General features: G+C 30.7%; 1 protein-coding gene across 29 annotated transcripts in view; it reads right to left on the reverse strand.

Annotated features, from left to right (window-relative positions):
- LOC126701951 (disease resistance protein RUN1-like) overlaps nt 1–25,299 on the reverse strand; it is a 143,769-nt gene that overhangs the window by 84,943 nt on the left and 33,527 nt on the right. For 7 of the 29 annotated variants that reach the window (XR_007647566.1, XR_007647585.1, XR_007647573.1 and 4 more), the window contains 4 exons: nt 19,135–19,602; nt 16,002–16,093; nt 15,572–15,712; nt 14,898–14,999 (listed from right to left, as the gene is read on the reverse strand). The gene's annotated coding sequence lies outside the window, so the exon portion shown is untranslated. Of the gene's footprint in view, nt 1–12,557; nt 12,755–13,781; nt 13,859–13,953; nt 14,072–14,723; nt 14,792–14,897; nt 15,000–15,571; nt 15,713–16,001; nt 16,094–19,134; nt 19,603–25,299 lie in introns of those variants that run through there. The other 22 variants (XR_007647574.1, XR_007647572.1, XR_007647568.1 and 19 more) reach the window with 13 other exon arrangements.

Below are 25,299 nucleotides of genomic sequence, written 5' to 3' on the forward strand. Positions count from 1 at the left end.
TTTTTTTTAAGAAACATTCATATATTTTGCTTATACCTAAAAGATAATTTGCACAAATGATTAAAAAAGAACTTGGTCTAATGTTGTGGAACCTTAATGCTATGTTCGGATGTTGGGGGAAGGAGGGGGAGTAGAGTAGAGGGAGGAAAAATAATTTAATTACCTTGTTTGGATGTTTTTTAAGGAAGGAGGGGGAGGGGTTTGAACTATTTTTAACTCCTCATTTTTAATTTCCCTAAATTGGAAAGATTTGGAAGGAGAGTGGACCATAAAAATGTGTGACCAAATGAATTATCAAATTTACTCTTACCATATTAACAAAATTACAAATGAAAAGATTAATTATTCTCCTCCCCCTTAATTTTTAAAATATCCAAATAAGGTAAAGGATAACCATTCCACTCTACTCTCCTCTCCATTGTTCTTCTTCCCTCTACTCCCCTCTACTCTTCTCTCTCTCTCTCTCTCAAAACTTTCAAACATTGCATAGTTTAATAGTTCAAGTCTTTAGGTCCATTATGTTACATTTTTTTATTGAATTTCACCAACCGAAAAAAGACAACGAAAAACACAATCATTTTTTGTCTTTTCTTCTTCTTTTTTTGTTTTTTTTTTTTTGTTTTTTTTGTTTTTAATATCTATCATTAAGATGTTTTGCTTTTTTTTTACATTTTAGAAACATTCATATGTTTTGCTTATAACTAAAAGATAATTTGCACACCTGATTAAAAAAGAACTTGGAACAATGTTGTGGAACCTTAATAGTTTAATAGTTCAAGTCTTTAGGTCTATCATGTTGCATTTTTTATTGAATTTCACCAACCGAAAAAAGACAATGAAAAAAGGGACTCACTTACCAAAAAATAAACTAAAAAATGGCTCAACCAAAGGGTTGCACTGCTTTTGGTGGCTGAACCAAATGCGACTAGAGGTGGGTGAGGCATAATAAATGTTAATATAAGATTAGTTTTAACACACGAAAAAAAAAAAAAAGAACCAATTGGTTCGGCCAAAGGGTGAATTAGAGCATTGACTTTAAACCATTGGAGAGATCTAACAATGTGATTATTGGTCAAAAGAACTGATAGGTGCAAAGAAGTGGAGTGAATAGTTGGGATTGAAACCTAATCATAGTTCGGATTGGGGCTGGTTTTGTAGTCGACTGTCCTACTTGAGTGTCGATCGATTGGACATATTTTTTAGTATTTAATATAATATTGCCGTCTGTGTAATGTTAACCAGTTAAAATAAATAAATATGAAAATTGAGCTTAATATTAATGGTGCCAATAAAAAGTGACAATATGTCAATATCCTCCGAGTTTATTTTGTTATAAACAGCTTTTTATTTTACGGAATCTATGAGCCTTGTTTTTGGGATATTCATGTAATGTTTATTTAACATAATATTTGCACCACAATTCTGGTTTTTGTCAAAAATAAAATGATTTTAGTCAAAACCGTATGAAAAATATTATGTGAAATTATTATCATTAGCAAATGGGAGACCAAAAGTTCACCAAAAAAAAAGGGAGACCGAAAGCTGTACTTTGAAGTTTCAATAAAGAAGTTGCAATTGCTTGAGTTGACCAAGGAGTTTTTTATATTTTTTTATATTTACAAGATAAAAATTTTACTATAATTTAATTTAAGTATATATGTATGTAAAACTCCTTCTTAGATATTTAAATTTCAGCCCTTGACCCAAGAGCTAGAGACAGCAAAATGTGAGCGTGTAAACAAATATAGAGATGCTTTGTGTCACGAAACAAAACTACTAGAAATATCTTCTTCTTTTTTGACATAGAAATATTAAAAAGGTTTGAGAGTGCAAAGATGAAGAGGACGACTATTGACTGCAGAAATTGTTGAATTTCTAAAACTTTTTTTTTTTTATTTTATAAATTTGTTGTTGCTCATATTATATGATATATACTAGGGTGTAGCTCTGTGCATATATATAAGTATAATTAAAAACAATCACAATTACACGTTTCAAATTATACATTTTTTTAAAAGAAAATATTCAAATTATACATGGTATTAGCTTACACCTTTTTAAAATCATACATTTATAAAATATGTAATGATTTTTCATATATATATATATATATATATATATAGAGTTGGGTTCAAGTTACACCTGGTATAACTCCAAGCAATGTTACACCATTTAATAACTTATTATTGTATTAATATTTTGAAAATCCAACTGTTGAATTACATGTTCTATATGTTCTTAATATGTATGCCAATTTTCATATCAATCGAATACTATTTACCATTTGATCCATATACTCATCTTTTATGCATTATTTTAAACTACAGAAATTTGAATTTTAACAATTAATTGATGACATGGTTATTAATTTTTGATCTCCTTGAAATTTTGTAAGCCTGAAGAATATATGAAGATAATGTAATCTAACGATGGATTTGTCAATATTCGCATCCAATTAAAAAATATTGGGTGGTGTAACATTGCTTAGAGTTACACCAAGTGTAACTTGAACCCAACCCATATATATATGTATATATATACATATATATATATATATATATATATGTATATATATATATATATAATTTAGAATTTAATTGGATTTTTAGACTCTTCGGTTTTTGCACTCAATAATTTACTTGCCACAAAAGTTTAAAAATTAGATGGGACGCGTGGCATAAAAATAAAAATTCATTTTAAATCTAATTGAATTTTCTTTGAGTTTTAGTTGTTAATTTTATATATATATATATATATATATATATATATATATATATTTTATGTCTGTCACTACCTTCACAAGTGAAAGGGTCTCGTCTTTGATATGGAATTTTACTTTTAGTGCCACACACATTTGTACTTTTTTGTGTAATTTTCTTTAGGGTTTTACTAAAATATGCCTTTAGAGTATCATTAGTAAACCATTTAATAGAAATTTTTTTATTATAGAAAAATGAAAAAGGGTTTAGCTTTTTTGAAAACTTTTTTGATTTCCTATAAAAGTTTCTTAAAGTGGATGGTTAATGTGTGCCCTTAGAGTTTACATTAACCGGACCCCTTTTCTTTTTTATTTAAGCCAATGCATTTGCAACTTGTAATTAGCTAGGATGTTTGGTTGGATTCCGCAACTTGAGGGAAATTTTTTAAACTAATCTATCATTGATGGTTGAAAATATTTCAAATCTTTGTCAACACACCAAACTATAAAAATGACAGATCGATTAAAAATTTTGGCAATTTTAACTTAATAGATTGGGGGGGTTAGACAGTTTAGTTTAGTCATGTGTTATGCTTATAATAGTTAGTAAAATACGGTATGCGGATATTACAATAAGCATACAGACGTGTATCATTCAACATCTTTCAAGAAAAGTACATTTTAAAAATTTAGCAAAAAATACAAAAATAGGGAAAGAATGGTAGGTATATATTATGAGTATAGTCTGTTTATATTTTAAAAGTTTGGATAAAAAAATGGAAACATTTGTATATTTTTTTGGAGATAAATACAATAAGGAGGGATGTAAATGTAATACTAGTTCTTCTATGACCATATACTTTGTCATAACTTGATGAGATGCGTGATTGTGATTCGTGAATCATCAATTTCATATAGACGTATCACTTTTTTTTTTCCACCTTTCACTAACCCACATGTTAGAGTTATAACAAAAATTATAGCAAAAAAGTTGTATTCATAGATTATTTTTATTAATATATAGTATTTGTTAACATTAGATAAAAGACATTAAGAAAAAAAATAATAAAAAGAAAAGTAAAAGAGAGGAAAATATATTACATTTTTATGATGAACAGGAAAATATATTACATTGAGTAGAAGACAAATCGTTATTATTATTATTATTATTTTGGATTTTACTAACGTGTACCCTTAGAGCATATATTAGTAATTATTCTAGTAAACTTTTTATAGAAAAATGAAAAAGTGATTAATTGTTTTGACAACTTTTTCAATTCCCCATAAATTTTTTTTTTTTTCCAAAATGAATGATTAATTAACCGGACCATTTATTTATAGGTCATGCTAACGAGTGTTCTTAAGGCAGCTATGTCCTTAAAGCGGCTAATTATTGAGTGCTCCCAGAATACCATAAATGCGTATTCTTCTCTCTCACATGAATTGTGGGTTTCACTATAAATTAATTAGTAGGACCTACAGTTATGTGAGAGGAAGAAGTATGCATTTAAGATATTCTCAGAATATTCAATAATTTTCCCCTTAGGGCAATAGTTAATAATCTATTTTAGAAAAAATTTAATATCACTTTTATGAAAAATAAAAAAAGTGTCAAAACATTAATTTTTTTTATTTTCTTATAAAAATTTTCTTTAAATGGATTGTTAACTATTATTCTAAATACATTTATTAGTATTTCTATATATATATTTATTTATTTATAAATATGGGGAAAAGACAAATAGTTTGATGTCAGGAAGGCAGCAGGCTAGGCACAATAAAAATGGACTATAGTAGGAGGAGGGAAAAGTAGAACCACTCACAATGGGAGAGTAGGTAATGTTGGAAAAAAATTGTGTAATTTTTTGTCACTAGATCCACTCTTAGCGGGAGAGTAGGTAATGTAGATGTCGATACACTTTGTTTTTTAATTTGTTGGCATCACTAGCATGTGGAGTTGGAATGGTCTCTCTAGATTAGCACAAACAAAAGACAAAACGTAGTGTCTGATGAAGGTGCATCTTCTAAAATTTCTATATTGACTGCCGTGTAACCGTGTTTGACCCAAAAACGATTGGGTTAAATTTCTACGGTGTCTGATGAAGGAATCTCACCTAGCGATGAGGCAGGTTAATGACATTTGACAGGCACATATTAAATTAGTACATACTTATTAGATTACTCCATGAGAGATAAATTATTAAATACTCCATGATTATTAATAAGCATATATCATATGAGAGAGAAATTATTAAATACTTCACGATTATTAAATATTATCAATTCACACGTCTTTTATTGTAGGTCTTTGTCTTTTATTGTTGTCTAACAGTATTGACAAATATTCCTTTGTTGTCTAGCGTTATTGTCAAATTTTCTGGCCCTTTTTTAAGGGTTTCGTTGGGTGTGTTTGGATAGAACTTATTTTGCTGAAACTGAAAACTGAAAACTGAAAACACTGTAGCAAAATAATTTTTAAATGTGTGAATAGTGCTGTGGGACCCATTTTTAATGAAAAATTGATAAAAAAATGAAATTTGTGGGTCCATGAACAGTGCATATTTGCACTGTTTACTGCAGAAGTCAACATTTGCGGTTACTGTTTATTGAACAGTAACCGCAACGCAACACTCAAAACGCGTGAAAACCAAAAAAAAAAAAAAAAAAAAAAAAAAAGGAACAAACGCAGACGCAAACGTGGAAGAAACGTGGATCCAAACATTGCCGTTATCTAGTACCAATTGCAAATATTCATTTGTTGGAAAAATATTTAATAGTACATACCCCATGAGAGAGAAATTATTAAATACTTGACGGTTATTAAAATATTGTCAACTCGCGCGTTTTTTATCTTCGTTGTTTAGTACCATGGGCAAATATTCATTTGTTGGAAAAATATTGCTTACTCACACGTCTTTTATCTTTGTTGGAAAATTTTGCAAGGGCTTCATTGTCTAGGACTATTGGCAAATACGTCTTTTACCTAGATCCAAGGGCTTGTCTAGCACAATTGGCAAATATTCCTTTGTTGGCCCTTTTCCAAGAGCTTGCTTGTTGTATTTGGGGAGATTCCTTAAATAATCTATATATATCTAAAAATTAAAACATAGAATTTAATGTTGTTGTATTCTTGTTGAGCCACTTCATCAGTCATATCATAGTTTTTTTTTTTTTAATTTCCTTTATGATTTTTTATTTTATTTTATATAAAATAATTAAATATAGTTAATGGACAAACCTGTTAATGCACTTCATTACTATTCCATATGTTACTATTCATTTTTTTTAAATGCAAATATTTGACTATTCAGCTACCCAAATTAATTTCAACTTTTCATTTTCATCTTTCTAATTTCAAGTAATTGAATATTTAAACTTTTCATTTTCCTATTCTAAAAAAAAAAAAAAAACTCTTCTTCTCTTCTTCCAACCTTTCCTCTCTCTCTTTGCCTCTTTATCTCGTTACTACTCTTTACTTTACCGTTAAACTTTTTTCATCATTTCCTCCTTTTTATATTTTAACTCTTCTTTTCTCCATCTTATTTTGTATAAATTAATTTGATATCATTTATTTGATTCAATCTATATTTTTTTCCACACAAAAACTGTGACTACTCTCACTCTATTGCTTGATTTTTGTTCTTTCTTATAACTCTAATTTAGGTTGATGGTTTTTTTTATTTAATTTTTTTGTGTTGTATTTTTAAAATTTCCTATCACAAATCACTCTTATAGCTTCAGTTGAATTTTGGTTTGAGTTAATATTTATTTATTTTTTAATAGAAATTTGAGTTTATATCAAAACAAAATATACATGGGTACGAATTTGAATGTGCCTACCAATGGACTTCCATTGAACAGAGATGTATTCATAATGTTTTTAGCTTCATATACTTCTTTGGTAATGTGAATTTGAGAAAGAGAAAAGGGTAGGCAAATGATATATGGTCTTTTATAATCCCCTATGTCTTGAAGAAAGTGGAGGGGCCTATTAGTCTCCCTTCTACTGGAATTTTGTATAAAAAGTCTTTTGCTATAAGTTCTTTGACTTTTTTGTTATTTTGTAATTGCTCTATAGTCTATACTTTGACAAAAAGTGAATAAAGTTTTTTTAGTATCAAAAAAGTAAAAAAAATATTCAAGGTAGTAATTTTGTATTGTTGCATCTCATGTGTTTGGTAAAAAAATTTTAAAAAATCTTATATGTTTTTCTCAAATCAATTTGTTATTTTTATTTTGGTCATTTTATTACAAATAATTAGCATCTCCACCATCAAATTTTTAGTTAATCTAAACTTTCTTGGTAAGTTTTCACTTTGCTTAGTTGATCATCTTTACTAAAAATGCCAAAAAGAGAATAAGATGAAATATAATTTACTTTATAGCATCATTATGCTATTAATGTTTTTATGTATAGATACTTAAGGAACTTTTTCTTTTTGCATTTTATTTTGTTTTATATTTCCTTTTTATAATATATGATTTATTGATAATGATCTATTGCATAGTTATTTTTATTTACTTTTTCACTTAGTTTCAATTGTGAGGAAGAAAGAGACGTGAATCTATGTTTTTGAGAAAAATATATCTATAAGAGTTAAATCGCATATATCTGTATTGTAATAAGTAAAGTATACATAGTTACAACTTGGTCTAATAGTTCTCACACTATCAATTTTTAAAAAAAAATAAAATTATTGCATTGTGTTTTCATACATATCTCACTATATATAATACCTGACTACAAAATATATTTTGTTACACTACAAAAAATTTCTAATTTAAAACATAATTTCAAATAACACATATTGAATTTTTAATAATATACAATCTAATATATTAATTCAATAATTATCCAATAAAAAATAATCAGATCATATTTTCCCAAATATCGCGTGGGTCTGCAACTAGTTAATATAATATATAGAGACATTTTAATCCAAAATGCCTAAAACCTAATGAATATATGATCAATTATATTATATTAATCATTATTTATTCTTATCATTATTCAATGTGAGATGTCACTCGCACATGTAACCCAATATCATTTACCAAAACTGTATGAAATATTCATAAAAAAGAGTATAAAAACATCTATTTTTATTTATTTATGATCAAGTGCTCAATTTTACTGACAAACTCAACAATAATATTCTACATAGAGAGTAGAAATCACCCCTTGTCACATTTTGAAAAGTTCTTCACATTATTGTCCATGTGAACACATTCACTTTCTCGTTGGCGATTCCAATTTCCAGTTAGATAATGTATTCAACTAAACCTCAAAACTCTATAATCGATTTCTAAGAAAAACTTATGATCCGTTTGGATTTAGGGAAGGAGGGGAGAGTAGAGTCGAGTAAATTTAATCCAAAATTAGCCAATTTTTAGCAACTTTACTTTACTTTACTTTTTTATACTCTCCCTCCTCCCCTCAATCCAAACGGGCCCTTAGAGCAAGGTTATATTCTAATTGGTAGCTGATATATCTAGAAGACCACATTTGCATTCAGCAAAAAAAAAAAAAAGGACCACATTTGCCAAATTATATACATTAACCTAAATGGTTTAAGGGTAAAAAAATTTTGTGCTCACACTTCACATAATTTAGTAATTTACAACTAATTGGTGTAGGACTTTGAATTTGAGTAGTGGTTGGTTCGAGGTTGCTACATCGTACATACGACAAAATGTCTTCATTATTTTATACTAACCAATTGATGTTGGCAATTGTTTGGATTATATTTTAAGGTTGATGTTTATGAATTAGCACTTAAAATAAATGGTTCAAAGGTGAAAAACTTGTGTGTTCACACTTCACATATTTTTGTAATTTACAACTAATTGGTGTAGGACTTGATTTTGACTAGTGATTGGTTTGAGGTTGCTATATACGACAAAAAGTCTATTCTCTAAAAAAATAATTAACCAATCAACCAGCTTGAACATTGAGAAATTGGAGAAGAATAAACATCGAGACTTGATGTTAAGTTAAAAGTCTTCACTATTTTATACCAACCAATTGATGTTCGCAATGGTTTAGATTATATTTTAAGGTTGATGCTTGCGAATTAGCACTTAAAATAAATGGTTTAGGGTCAAAAACCACTGCGTTCACACTTCACACAATTTAGTTGTGGTAGAACAAAGTTCGGCCCATACCAAACTTGGGCCAAGGACCACCAGCCATAGGTTCGTCCCACAATCGAGGGGCTTGAGTTGAATTACTCAAGTCATTGTATTCTCTACAGCATCCCAGCAAACCTCCTATGTCCCCCGAGAAAGAAAAGCAGTGCCTTGGGGGAGTCCATCAACCAAGCGTAAGATACGACGCTAGGTTCAAGTAATGAGAAAATTATGCTAGCGACAGAACAATAGGCCCTACCCTTGACATAAAATTAGACACGTTGGAACATTATTCTAAACTCAAGAGGCCACCGAGGGTCCTAGTCATCGTGGGTGGAGGGACCCACATGCCAACAAGATATCCTCTCATCATTTTGGGTCCACTAATGAAAGGGTATAAAAATGGAAGGAGAGGCCAGACCATGGGGTTGGAACATCTTTGGGGAAAGAGAAACACGAGAGAAAAAGAGGAAAACACTAGTTGGTATTTAGGGAAGGTGATACAACTTGGAACATCTAAGGAGCACCTTAGCTGTTTGAGATCCTCCTTAAGCAGTGATTTTTAGCAGAAATCCACATCATAACTACTTTCATCCACCACCCACAGGTAAACTTCTCTTAGGACCTCCCATTGTGAGCTATACCCAAAACAGTATACAAATTAATTAAGGGTCCAGGCCCAACAAATGCAAAGTTGTTGTGAACCGCACCACCACTTTAGTAATTTACAACTAACCAATAAGTTGCCCATGAGATGCATAGATAATTTTGTGATATTTTATGTAAGACAGTTTTCGATAATGTTGTACATATATTATAAATAAATAATTAACTAAATTAGAGTAATGAAACATATATATTTTAAAATATTAGAAATTAGTTTAGTAGCTTTACTGCATATTTGTATCCTTCTTAAGGTAAGATTTTTTTTTTTTTTTTTAATCGTGAAATAGAAAATAAATGCTAACTCTTTGACCGTCTTCCACTCATCGATAGTGCAACATTAAGATATGGTGTGGGCAACTATATATACATATGTTTTATAGATAATTTAAAATTAATTCATGGTAGAATGCGGTTTTACATTGCGTACCAAATATTCTCTCCACTTAAATACTCAAAACAAAAACTATCCAACCAAATTATCTAAACTTAAATCATATTTGAGCTCCTAATTTAAAAAGAAAAAATATTACCCGTAGGGGTTTTGGCATCTTGATGGTGGTGGGAGGCTAGTATAATAGAGGTGGTAACCCCTCGAATTCCTCTTTCTCTATCTTTCAAATGTTTTATTAGTCTTAGGTCTTTTATATTGATAATATTTTTTATATTGGCAATATATAGTAAAATAATGTGTTTTATTTAATAATCCACAATATTTTTGTGTCTCTCTATCTCTCTCGAGGGTCTTATCTGGTTAGTTATTACTATTATTTATTTTATTTATTTGCTTTTTTAAAAATACTAAAACAATGGGTATGCTAAAAGATATGATGAATAGAGAAATGTGTGGTATAAGTTTAGTCAATTAATGAGATAATAGTAAAATAAATTAATGTGAACTTTTGGGTAACAATAAAAAAAAATTTAATGAAAGAAGTAAAAAAAAAATGCTAAATGTAAAATTAGAGCGCGTCACTTGACAGGGTCTCAAGCACTCTCGCATGAGTTCTCTACTTTTTTATATATATATATATATATATATATATATATATATTGATTGATTGGTGTAGGACTTTGAACTTGACTAGTGATTAGTTCGAGGTTGCTACATCCTACATATGGCAAAATACCAATCAACCAGCTTAAACTTTATTATATATAAAACAGCTTAATCATTGTGACTTGATGTTAAATTAAAGGTCTTCACTATTTTATACTAATTAATTGACGTTTGCAATGGTTCGGATTATGTTTTAAGATTAATGAATCATAATCAAATCATAATGACCATTAAGAAATTATAATAAATCTCAATTTTGCTCATATACGTAATCGTCTAATACTGTAATTATAAACTTCTTTTTCAGTGCAATTGGAACTTATCTTATGGGCAGGGATGGTGAGTAAAGTAGTCAACGGCTCACTGTTTTGCAAAAGATCATCTGCTATCAATATTCAAGTCTAGAAGTATGCTCTTTGTATGCTTGGTTTAGCGTATGCCTTTAGTTCATTCGTTTAGGAAATAATTTAGAAACTTTTTATGTAAAAGAAAACAATTGTTTTTTTTTTTTTTTTTTTTTTTTTTTTTACAATTTTTTATGTTTCCCATAAAAGTAATATCAAAATTTTCCTAAAACGGTTCATTAAAAAATGCCCTAAGAGCACTAATTAACTAGGCAATTATATATATTAAGTTTTAAATCGATGGTGTTAGGTTCATAATAATAGTTATTTAGTATCAAGCTAAGTTATTGATCTTTTATTCGAGAGTATGAGATTGTACTAATTCAACTAACTAAAATGGTAAACTCTTGCTAGTATCTTGGGGCCACCCTTAAGGAATTTTTCCTTGTAATAACCTGGTGTGTGTGGGACGGGGAGACGGTATATGCCCGAAGGAATAGTTAGATACTCGAAAAGATTTGGATACCTTTGTTTGTTTAAAAAAAAAAAAAAAAACTAAAATGGTAGAATCTACAGTTAGCTATTAATGCAACTTCTTTGTTGCATTGATCCTTCTACTTTGCACATGACCAAACCATCTCAAATGATTCTTTTATCTCCTTTTTCTTAATAGGAGCCACACTTATATTTAAACATTTTATTGTTCATTTTGTATTTTTTTTTTTTTTTTGATAAGCTGTTCATTTTGTAAATGATCTTTACTTATATTTCTACTTATTATCATTCTTATTTTAGCTACACTGCCTACACATTTCATTAACATGTTGATTTTTAACAATTTAACAACCCAACATTCAGTGCCCTATATCAACTAGTCTTATATCAATTTTCGATCTCAGTATCCTTAACTATCAAGTTATACAACTCCATTTAATATCTTCTTTTTCAAAACTTACTCCATATATAATATATTAAACCTAAAACCTTTGGATAATATAGCTTCCATCCAGATTACAATTTAGCATTGACCCCAACGTTTAGTTTCATCCAATTAAACTATATCATTTGCAAAAATCATACACCAAGTATTTTCATCTTGAATCAATAAATTGATCCAGAAATTATTAGTTAGATTTTTTGGTCATACAAATGACCATGAAAGCAAGTGATAAACCAATCGATAAATTTCCTCACAGAATGTGACAAAATATAGCATCATTTCAATCCCTACTTGTACCATTAGAAAGAAGGTTATTCTACTAGACTTTCACAACATTTGACAGTGACTGTTAGGGAAACTAGTATCAGAACCTTGTAGTTTGTACACTCAAAACACTCATAAAAATGGGGGATCCTAACAAAGGTTCTGTATTTTGGACAGGGTATTATTTTCCCAAGGGAGTTTCTAACAAATGCGGATAGTTGCAAACAATTCCTAGTTGGTATATTATTTTCTCATTAAAGCAGTGCCTTTGAATTTTTGAACACGTCAATATCTGCCTAACTTTTAGATAGCAAATTATTTGTGACATCAAAACTTTAGAAGAGTCACACTGCAACATCAGCCACTGGGGACTAATGTAACAACTGGTTTGACATATAAATTATACTTAACGTGAAAGAGAACATTAACTTCCTCAGAATATTGACAAAAAAACTGCAGAGAAATTTTGATATTAAAAAAATTAAAAAGAAGCCAGATTGTATTATATACAATTACAGCTTTTTATGCCCAAGTACAGTACAATATTCAATTTTCATCTTTCAACTTGTATAACCATAAATGAGGTCCTGGTCATTACTTCCAGATTTGAGGTCACAGACATATATGAACAAGGATTCAAGATCCATTTCCTTAACCTGCAGAACAACAGGTATCAGCATAACTGTTATATACAAAGCACTATCGGTCCCATGAATTTCTGCTGCAATCAATATGTTTAAATTTTAAAAAAACTATTTTTAAGACAAGAAAGAAGATCCAGCTAGAACAATTCCATGAATTATTTAGTAGTTAATAAATCTGACATGTACTTTGGTTAAGTGATATAACTCTTGTTTCTCTCATATGGTTGGGAATATATAACATGTAATAATATTGCCTACGGCAGTGAGAGGATTATGTTTCTATTCAGAACTGATCCGTAAGCAGTAATGCTTACAGAAGAAAATGCACTATTCTAAGCATTTTAACTATTGCTTCAGGAACAAACATTTTACTTTTCCTATCACTTTTCTTATACTCAAGAAGTACAAGAAAAATGCCTAAACAAATAGTACCTGCATGTCATCATTGGTTAATTTCTTTTCTCTTCTTCTTTATAGCTTCTATGAGTTCTTAGTTTCCAATATAATGCACACATTTATCTACTATTTTCCATGTGGGAACAAGTTTTTGTCATGGGCTTTCTGTAAAGGTTTACTACGGTATAGGCATACACATTTCAGAATTCATTATCTATTATATCAAATATGGACTATGTTGAACCAGTCAGTCACCAGATTGTAACTGCCCATTCAATCTGCTCAGAATACCTCACAACACCAATCCTTGATCACTTTCCCACTCTCTTACCCCACCCCTCTCCCCCCAATGATGTGCATGGAGACCACAGATCAGAGAGCATGTTAGAAGGGGGGCATTTGGTGAATTGATATCCCACAGATCAGAGAGCATGTTAGAAGGGGGTGCATTTGGTGAATTGATATCCCTTATTGTGAAGTAAATTCTTGGATCATAGTTGGGTGATTGAAACCCCCAGGAACACACACACACATGTGCATGGTTGATTACTTTATATCCCAGGTAAATTGGCCACTTTCATTCAACACACAGCATATATAGTGAAATCTAATAAAATAAAAACAGATTGAGGCCAAATCATACCACAGTATTCCTATGCATATCATAAACTACACCACATTGGTTTCTTGGGATAAATGCATGTTTTTTGAGGTCTCATCCTGAAAGGAAGATGATAGAACATATTTAGACAACCGCATTTGCACTTTGAAAAATATTTTATATTGAAGAAACAAAAATCAAGGATGACACTAACCATTTTAGAGAACTGGTCTCTAATGGAGTACTTGAAACTCAGCATTGTCTCTCAAATATCATTAGCTGATTGGAACTTCATGTCCAATTAACCTGAATGGGACTGCATCATTTTGAAGCTGTAAAAAGAGTAGTTACAGTCAATAGGCAGATGATCGAACAGACCATTGAGCATATTTTTTGTCTTACATGTAAGGTGGTGACAAATATTTAGATGCTTACTAGGTCAAATTTTTCAGAAGATTTGTGCCCTCTCAATGAAATTTCCAAGTTAAGAGGTTATTGAGTCATTGTCCTTAGTATAAAACAAGCTTAACCATTGTTATACATCTTAAAAATCTCTACACACTTGTACAGATGATACTTTACAATATATAACTCATATACTTACAAATCTCCACATGCTTGAGAAAATGCTATTGCAATCAATGCAAAATGAAGTAGCACACATATATTTAGACGCAATGAACACCTAAAACTTAGTGCACACTGACTACAGTCCAAAGATTTGAAGAGGGAAAAAAATAAACAAGGTTGCAGACTGCTTATAAGCTTGTCAAAATCTACCCTACACCATTACAACAAATGTCTTGACCTGCTTTGTTACAACCTTATTAGAAGCTGGATTTCCATAAATCAAGCAAAAATCATTATAATTTGGTTTCAATTTGGTTCTGTTTGAAATTGTTTCTGCAGATTTCAACATAAAGAAACTGTTGGCCACATATAATTGAAACTAACATCTAAGACTACAATAAGTTGACAACACACCTTTGTATAAGCACCCAATCATTGTAAGCTGAAATCATTTGCCATGTTTCATCCCATGTAAACCCTCTCTGTTAAAGGAGTTTTCATATCATAGTACTAAACTTCTAGAAAGATTTTTGAGAAGTTTTTTTGTCATATTGCAATGCAAATCTTTCATTGAACGACATTTTATACCTGCTTGATTGTTGAAACTGTAATCATTCTTCTTCTCCTTTATGCATCTCCCTAGCATTACATCATTGAGATATTTGTCCATTAAAAGCTGGGGTAGCACTCCTTTTTAGATAAGAAAAAGTATTTCAGAGATGATCAATTCAATTCGGCAACTGATACTTTCTTTTACAAAATAAATGCTGAGGTGTGAATCAAAAAACAAATAAACAAATAAATGATGGGGTAGCACTCTTCTTTAACAAGGGTTACATAGATCAACATTATCTACCTTGGTCAATAACAATGTATACTATTTGAATTGATAATTATATGGGTCCTGTTAAATTAGACTATGGATAGAAATGACAGAAAGGAGACTTGATATTGTAGGTTAAGAATAGAAGAATGAAAAGAAGGAAATATTAGTAGACAATGACATTCTTAAATGATTTGGGAAGATTCACTTTGACATCAAGATCTGCATTGCATGCATTACATACTGAAACATTGTACTTTTGTTAGAAACCTCTGCACCATGTATAAAGCATAATTTTTGATAGCACATAAGAGATATATTTCTATATGCCCAAGCATTAGGATGCACCTGTATATTATATACACAAGAAACATAAAATAATAAAAAATAAATAAATAAATTATTTAAAAGAGATAAGAATAGGTAACTGGCAACTCACCTTGGTATAAGAATCCTAGACATAAACCACAGCAGTTATCTCCGGTTGAGCAGTCTGGCCATTTCAATTCCAATGTTGATGTCCAATTTGTTCTCAGACATTCACTATCATCAGAGAAGCAACCCTCGTTTTCTTCACCTACTGGAATAATAGAATAGATTAGTGGGAATAGCTATGGATTGAATCAAACATTTCAGAGCTTTATGCATCAACTATGCGAGAAGCATATACCATACTTGTCATCGTTGACAAATAGTAATTTATCTAATTGCTATGATATGGATACATAAACAATATACACAGCCAGTAATTCTCTCTATCTCATTAGAGAACATATAAGGAATTAATAAATGACTGTTATATGGTATGTCTATCTCTATAATTAAACATGTTTGATAGAATTAAATTTTTATGAAGTATAACGACATACTAGCTAGTCACCGGAACAGAGTCATGATAATGGAGGGGTTTGGTTGCTTATGACTTCATCTTGTTTTCTGCTTGATCTCTAGAACAATAATCCTGATAATAATAACTAAATAAATAATTATCTTTGTAACCAAATTAATCAATACCCAAAATAGGCACAATATAAGCAAAATACCAATAGCATACATTTCGACGCTAATTATAGCTGCAACATTTATGCATATGCAAGACATGATATAAAGACAAAAATTTTCATCCCATGAATCACAGGATATAAGCACACAACAATATATTCAAATTAGTGTAATGACTTGACCTTTGCCCGGCAATCTCCTCCCTGTCCTGAACCCCTTCCCCCTCCTCTACAACTACACCATTTAATTTTATAAATCTAAAACTTCAAAAACAGTTTAAAATCATTTCATGGAGTCCTTAGAAAAATCTATGCATTTGTATAAGTACCATCTGCTAACAAGAATGTTGCTCATGTTAATTTGTGCACATGTCGTCACACCAATTGTCTTTCGCTCTTCTCAATAATCCCATATTACTACCTACCATTGTGCTCTAATTCCCAATAATACAAATTCCTGGCTGATATTGCACTCTTATTACCAACACTTGAAAGCATATCTAGAAAACAGACTCCTCCTCACGTGTTATTCCCAAAATAAGACCATTTTGCATCACTTACCTCACTCACCTTAATAACTTTTCTACTGAAAGATCCCAAGCATTCCAAAATCCACATGCCTTCCAAAAACTAATTGGTATTGCAAATTATAGAGGGAAAATCAACCACCACACAACTCCTAAGCTTGAATCTCACACTTTTAAGAAAATTTTCAATAGCAATTCCTTTCCATCAAGGAAAATAGTCTCACACTTGTATGTAAATTTCAAGAATAATTCCTTTCCTTCAACGTAATAATCAATCTCGTACTTGTATGCAATTTTTCAATAGCAATTCTTACCATCAAGGAAAATAGACTAACATTTATATGAAAATTTTCATTCCTTTCCTTCAACGTAAATTCTTTTTGTGAAATAATAAACTACTAAAACACAAATTGGATCTCTATAAACAAATACAAGGATTACAAACTATAAAATCATATCTCCTTATACTATACATCAAACAAAAATTATATCCAAATTGAGATCCAAGCTACCATAAATATCTCTTCTCAACCAGAATCTCTCCCCCCCACCCCCCAACCTTTCCCCCATTAAAAAGGATATGTAACCTAGATTGTAAAATAATTTGGGCCTAACAAATCTAGGAGCCTACGAATCTCAAAAGCCAGTCTGACAAAAATAGCTAACAATTTCAAACCAAACTTTATTAGAATTTACATAAGGTGATAGACTCCAATTTATACATAACAAAATCAGGATCCATATAGAATAACAATAACTTACCTAGTTATGAATTGCTTCCCCATATACAGCATTACCCACTCCTTTCAAACCCCTTGTCAAACTCCAATATATTAATATGACTATCACCCTACCTCCCTCAACCACAGAATCAAGTCTTAAACAAGTGCTAGGCAAAAATCTAAAAATCAAGGTAGATGAAAACTCACCTTAAAATCCATGTATGTGAGGCAGGAGAAGATCAAAGAACATTTCTGGTCTAACTGGAAACAGGAATTATGGTCTAACAAGTAAATAATGGCATAGGGTATTGAAATTGAAACGTCGAAAGAATTGGATTTTTAATCAAGTTTTAGTCATGGGCTTCTAAATTTTGCAAATTATGTGACAGATGCTTTCTCTTTCCAGATCATTCCATTATTTTCACTAAATGCCACCCTTGTCTGGAAGCACATTTTCTGAGTCTCAGATGACTTCCCAACTTCTGTATTGCAAGAACCTACCCCAAGCATTGCCAATGTATTTATGGTTTTCTTCCCTTCTTGATCTGTTGGAATTTTGCTTGTCTTTATGCTAGAAACAATAAGTAATAAAAATAAAGCAGTACATTTGCTTCTTTGCTGATTGTTATATAGTTGAGCTTACAAATATACTATGTTTCCATTAAGAATCTGTCCTTATTAGGATGGTTGATAAACAAACAAGTGTGTATGAGACAGATGACCTGATATAATTTGATGCCCCTCAAACAAATTTCATCATATACAATAATACATTAGTCCTTAAATATACCATAACATATATCTTCTTTTATGTAATTTAGATTCTTCTTTATACATGTGCTAAACTGAAAACTTTTGAATTTCTCAAAAAACAATCAAATTAGTAAGAAGTAAAAACATAAGTATTGAATGAATAGAAGAATAATCAACAACTGCACAAATGCTTGCCCCTAATTTTTTTTTGTTATCTTCTTTGACTGGATCAAGCCAATAAAATTGTCCCTAATACCTTTTTAAAAAAAAAATTACTTATTTCAAGTCCTCAGCCTTCTCAGGCAAAGGACTTTTATATTTAAAGGCAAGAGTGATAAGATCATATAAATGCCTATAATAGAAAAAATTGGGCGGTAGGTTAGCATAAGAAAAAAAGAATTTACATCAAAACAGAGGAAACAAAATTGTATACTAAAAAAATTTGTTAGTTCGGAGACTGCAAAGTTTGAATACAAAGAAAGGGTGCAGCATAAGGTAAAAATCTTCAGCAAAAATGTAATAAAAACATGTCCAACTAGCCAAAAAGCTGATCCGTGCATAAGATTTCTCACTACATAGAAGCATCATTGCATGCTTATTTAAATATCCGAGTAGAGCCAACTATATTTCTGTTAAGTACAACCAAGATAAAATAACTACAGGTCCAATTCACACAAACAACTCAAGGGATATCAGCATTGGGAAATGGCTTCTACTATGCAAAGGTCTAGGTAGGTGATCATTACAAGAAATTGAATTCAACAACAAATCAAATGACCATCAATTCTGCTTCTTCTTTGTGTTAATGTCCTCTCAAATTGAATTAGTAACTGTATGAATGAGCCTGTGAATTTAGAGAAAGAGAATGGGAAGTGACAAATACTGCCAAAGATGCAAATCAATAAGCAAAAGAGGGAGACATACTCCGGCATTTTACAACGTAAAAGAAATCAAATGAAGATGATGCAAAGGAAAACAGTTTCAAGGGAATAATAGTACCTGGGCATATTTTTTCAAAATTTGATTAAGAGATTCTTAGTTTCTTCGATGGTGACTATGGATTGAAGCTGGCGTCATTTTTTATGGAGGGATGGGCCATTGAAGAAGAACTCAAATCAAACACATCACCATCGGTTGAGTCGATACCCAAATTTAGAAAACCCAAAATTAAGTCAAACCCATTAGCTTTATCCACTGGAAGCCTTAAATAAGATGTCAAGGAAAGAAACTAGTGTCATCAAGGATTAGAGGAGGTTCAGGTTATCCCGCGTCTGAGTCCGTTGAGACAGGTTATAGTAGCGGTGCGAGCTCAGTGTTGTCAGAGTTGTCATCAACATTTTGAGAGTTGTTATGGATGATAATGGAATTTTGAGGAGAACAAATGCATTCCACATGTGCCCCCATCCTTGCAATGACAGGTGCAAATTTTCCGAATTCACTTGTCCAATGAGAGATTTTACATGAAACCTCAACATGATTCTAATCACCTTGCAACAAGTCTCCAAATTTCTGCTGCAATTGGCTTTGAGGTACACCGTAAAACCACAAATGATCACACTTCAAACCCTAAAAGATCGGTTGCCGCATGAAAGGTTGCATATGACCATTGATGGAAATGTTGACAACACAAACCCAACTGATTATATCATCACGGAGAGAACCGCACTTATCATTATTTGCATAATTGTCTTTCAACGGAACTAGATGAAAAGCAATACAAAGGCAAATGTTGGAAATTTTGGACCAACCCAAAATGATATGGAGCTTTCAATGCTTTGATGGTTGGACCACTTTGAAATCTTCTTTTCTGGTACTATAATATTATATCTCTCTCCAAAATCAATCAGATACACATCTAGATTTGAACGTAACTCTTCTTCAATTAGGAAGAACTTGGAGAGGGAGAGTTGGGAAGAGTAATCAGTCTGATGTGAAGGGGAATCTACAAATACGTTGCCTTTCACAGCTGAACATTTCATATTTGGTGAAAGCTCTAAATTTCTTCCAAATTGCATGCAATTAGTAAATTTGAGTAATTGGAGTTTACCAAAAGTAGTAAAGTATTTGGAAAGGTAACCAAAATTGTTTCTTTATAAGAGAGAAAGGTACCTGAAGGAATAGTTTTCTTAATGATTTTGAATTCAAAGAGATGCAGTTTGACACATACACAGATCTTATACTTTCTGGAAGCTTTGGAATTTTCTTAAGCAACATGGAATCTTCAATTAGAAGAAAATTCAATCCATTGAATCTCATAATGCTATCTTGGAGGTTCAAATTTTCACTCCCTGATAATAAACATTTCTTTGAGAGGTGGAAACAAGAAGTCAAATTTTTTACAAATTTCAACATCAAAAAACCATATTTTGAAAAGCCACCATAAGAATTGCATAGTGCTTGTCTACCAATCTCCACGTCCTTTGCAAATTGGACATTGCCATGAAGAATGAGTTTGCGAAGATATTACAATTTATATTGGAAGATGACACAAATAGAAATAGGAACCTATATCTAATCACTCAAGCCCAGTGAGATTCCTAAATGATGAAGGAAGCTCTCTAATGGCAGTGTATGCCAGACTTAGGAACTTTAAATTGTCCTTTTTGTGTGGAATATCAAGGAACCTCTCAAACCTATTGCACTCGTAAAGAATTAAAAATTTAAGAGATTTCATCATGATGCAGCTTGGAAGAGTTTGAAGTTCAATGCAACCCGTAAGGTCCCAGCTTTCAAGCTTATCAAGACATCCATTAGAGTCATGAACCTTGACTAATTTCATACACTCACAAAGATTCAATTGCTTTATGTTTGGGGTGGCAATCGATAAGTCAGGCAATTCCCTAATGTATTGACAGGATTGGAAATTCATATATAGCAAGCTTTTACACTGTATCCTCTGTAGGAAAAAAAAAATCAAAATTAACTTCAACAAATGTTAAAATATAGTTTAATCACTAAAGAAGTAATAATAAATTATAAAAAAAAATTAAAAAAAAAATTATACCTCGAGAAGCTTGTACAATATAACCCTACTTTCTAGCATGCTTAGTACGATGAGCTTTTGAGGGCAAAAATTGGATGGTAAGGAAGATAAAGGAAATCCATGCCAATCAAGCGCCCTTAATCCATTGGGAATATATTCAAGATCTCCACAAACGTCTACATTACTAGCCATAAGGAACTTGAGATTTTTCATTTTTTCAAGACATTTAGGCTCTAATTGAATCTTTGATGGTTCAGCTGAGCATATCATTAAGCCTCGAATTTTTTTTTACCCCTAGTTAGACAAAGCATTAAGTGAATCACACTATACAATAAAGAGTATAATGACGGTAAACTTAAACAAAAACCAAACTAATAAACTTAAATTTTCTTCCACATTTAAATGGAATAAAAATCAATAAATATGCCTTTTTAAAAATGAATTAAAATGATGCATACCGTATTTTCAGTTAGTACATCAAGAACATCCTCATAATGCCATAGTCTACTATGTTCTCCAGGTAGTTGTGGTGATTCCCGTCGAACAATGTCCTTACCCATTTGTTGTAGCAAGTCATGCATTGACAATTTGTCATATTGATCAACAGTTATTAGACACATATCAATAAGTTTTTTAATTCCATAGATTGGATGTAAATCACAAGAATCTAGTACATCCATGACATACTTCTTATGAAATCCCTTAAAGAAACATGCAATATCAAGGAAAATATCTTTTTCAGCTTCATCCAATCCTTCATAACTTATTTCAAGTAAATTTTGAATTTCTTTGTTAGGAATTCTTTCATACTTATCTATTGCACTTTTCCATTTAGGTTTAGTTCTTCCACACAAATCAACACCCATTATTAATACTAGAGCTAATGGAAGTCCCTTGGTATATTATATAACTTGGTTTGCAAGTTCCAAGTAATCTTTTTTAGGTTTGTTGCTTTGGAAGGCATGCATACTAAAGAGTTCAAGAGCTTCATCTTGATCTAATTCCTTAACTTCGTGCATTGAAAAACGTTTTCCAAGAGTAGCTACCAAGTGTTTGTTTCTTGTTGTTATAATGATTTTGCTTCCAAAAGCAAACCAATCACATCCTCCAAGCAAATTTTCTATATGGACCCATTTATCCACATCATTGAGAACTAAAAGAATCCTCTTAAAAGAAAGTCTTTCCATTATCATATTGATTCCTCTAGATTTGTTACCCACCTTTAAATTTCTATCTCTTAAGATTTCAAAAATAAGTGTCTCTTGTAGTTTGATTACACCATTATTTGTCCCCAATTTTTCTCTAAAATTTTCTAGATAACAAAATTCATCAAAATGATCACAAATTCTATTAAAAATAGCTTTTGCGATTGTTGTTTTACCTATTCCACCAGGGCCATAGATTCCTATCATGTGAGCATCATTTGACTCAATATCTGAAAGAATGGTCTTTACACAATTATTTATTCCAATAGGGTATCGAGCAATAGATACTGGCTTGCGATTCAATTTAGAATTTGAGATCTCTTCAACAATTTCTTGGATAAATTTGGACTCGCTGCAACTGTCATTCACATAACATTAAAAAGAAAAAAAAAAAAAGAGTTAAACTAGAAAATAGAAATATGAAGACAAACCATATTTAAGATGTTCAGTGTGTACATTAAATTTGAAATATTAGCAATTAAAGTAAGTGGCATGTACTAATTTATAAATCAATAACCATCATTATGGTTTTTTTTTTTTTCTTCTTATGGTGAACCATCATTATGTTAGCACTTTCATTTTTGTTGGGAAAGTATTTTTAGCTTTTAGGCATAGTTATCAAAACATATTAAGTATTAAACAATCAAGGGAGTAGTATGGTGGTTCATTGGTTCAACAATTGTGTCACTATCTCAACGGTTAAACAAATAATTTATTTATTTTAAATAAGAATGAATTAAAAAAAAACAAACAAAAAAAGTGAAGATACTATAAAAAAATGCAATGGTATTCAATTAGTACATAAATATGTGGGTATAACATAGAATGATATTAATAGAATATTATTGTTTAGAAATTTTATTTAAATATATAATTTAACATATGCACGTATATAAAATGGCTAAATAATTGGACATTTTGAATTGATCAAAATGACTTAAATATTAAAAAACAAACAGATTGAATAAAATCATGCAATTTGGTATTTTTCTAAAAATCCTGGTGGATTTTCATGGTTTAATCCTTTTTAAAAATAAAAAAAAAAATGACAGTTTCCTTCATACCAATCCAGATTTTCATACGATTGATCAGCTTGAGAGTTCAATCGTCAGTTTGGTACAATTTTGATAACTATAATTTTAACATTAAGTTGCATGGAAAATCTAGTTAGGTGACAACTGAAACTTACTAAATCTCACTTTTAACACTAAAAATAAATTATTGAGGAAGTTTTCAAGAAAAAATTTAAATGAATAATACGTGGGTGAAACTCTTATTTAATTGGTAAGGTAATGTACATTTAAATTCTTCTTTCTACCAATTCTCCCAAAAAAAAAAAAAAAAAACCATCTTTCTAGTTTCTACCATTGCGAGCTAACTTCTATAGTAGAAGATATGAAGGAAAAGAAAAGTAGATTCATAATTTGGCCAAAAATTTGGGGTCAAAATAAACCACTAAAACTCATAAAAAGTACAAGAATTGTCACTGAACACATACCTTTGCTGGTAATGCCAACCAGATATATTGGCTGCTTCTTGGAGAGCGTTTCTCCATCTTTGTACTTTCTTGTTGTCCTTAATGTTTTTTTTCATGTTTATCTAGAGCTTTTCCAAACTTCCCATTTTGGTTACGTAGTTCTGATGGGTCCACCTTATAAAAAATTGGTCGTACCAATTGGTCATTCTTCTTGCACTCAATAATCTTGGCTAACTCATCCAAACACCAAGTGGATAATGCATAGTTTTCAAAGAATACAATTATTGATACTGTTGAGTTCTCAATGGTTTTCAAGAGCTCTGTAGAAATTTTTTCTCCCCTTAGTAGCTTATCATTGATGAAGGTATGAATACCCCTTAAATGCAAAGCCTCATACAAATGGCTAATAAAACCACAACGGGTATCTTGATCTCTAAAACTCAAGAAGACATCAAAGTTCTTGGATTGGTGGGTGAAAGAGGAAGATGAGGCTTCTTTGTTGATCACAAGAGCCATCAAGATTTATGAGCAGACTGTTGTAAAGATCTGGCAGGAGGAGAAAGAAAACTGTTAAGATGTTGTCAATATAACACAGGAATGTGAATGACAAATTTGGAAAAGAGTGAACGCAAGCAAGAGGAGCCTTTAAAGGCTGCTTGCTTTCGGTGTGACCAGTAACTCTTTAAACTTTTTAAGTGCCAAAATGTTTAGTAGCTAAAATGTTTGTGTTTTGTATTTTTTTTTTAATGAAAAAGTGATTGTGTTTGTCTACAAGATTCTGTTATTCATGAATAATAGGAAGAATAGTTAGGTGAATTGGGATAGTTAATGGAGATTATTTAATGGTTTTGTTTTCATCAATATATATATAATGGTTTTTTTTTTTTTTTTTTTTTTTTTTTTATGGCATGTTGGAGGAGTGTGTACCGAAAATATGCAATAGGATGTGAAATTATCACAGCCCAAAAGCTTTTAAAAGTGGAGCCACTCAGCACTTAGATAACTAAAATGATTTTTATTTATTTATTTAATAAAGGAATCATGGTTTTCATAATTAAGGATAATATATTATGTTAGTAATTTACAAGGCTCCTGACAATAAAAAAAGATGACTCCAAATCTTCTATCTACTTTACGTTCCACAAATAAGAACATGTCATATGTCACATATTTAATTAATTCATTATTTTAGGTAAGTGAAATAAGAAAAAAGGCATAACAATTTCCCAATATTATACCCAACTCAAATACAATAAGATAAACATCAACCTAGATGTAAAAAATGACATAATCTTAGAAAAACAACAAACAAAAGCATATGATAAAGTTTAACTTATAGAAAATAAATGATTTAACTATGGTATAAAGAAACTTTTCAAAAAGCCAAGACCTTGTAGTTAAATTGACACATCTTCATGCACAAATTATTTGAAGGTTTAGGGAGGAAAGAATTCTAGTTATGAAGTTAGCAATATATTGTAATTATCTCTAAAAAAAAT

The sequence above is a fragment of the Quercus robur genome, chromosome 10, assembly GCF_932294415.1.
Source record: "Quercus robur chromosome 10, dhQueRobu3.1, whole genome shotgun sequence".
Classification (NCBI taxonomy): domain Eukaryota; kingdom Viridiplantae; phylum Streptophyta; class Magnoliopsida; order Fagales; family Fagaceae; genus Quercus; species Quercus robur.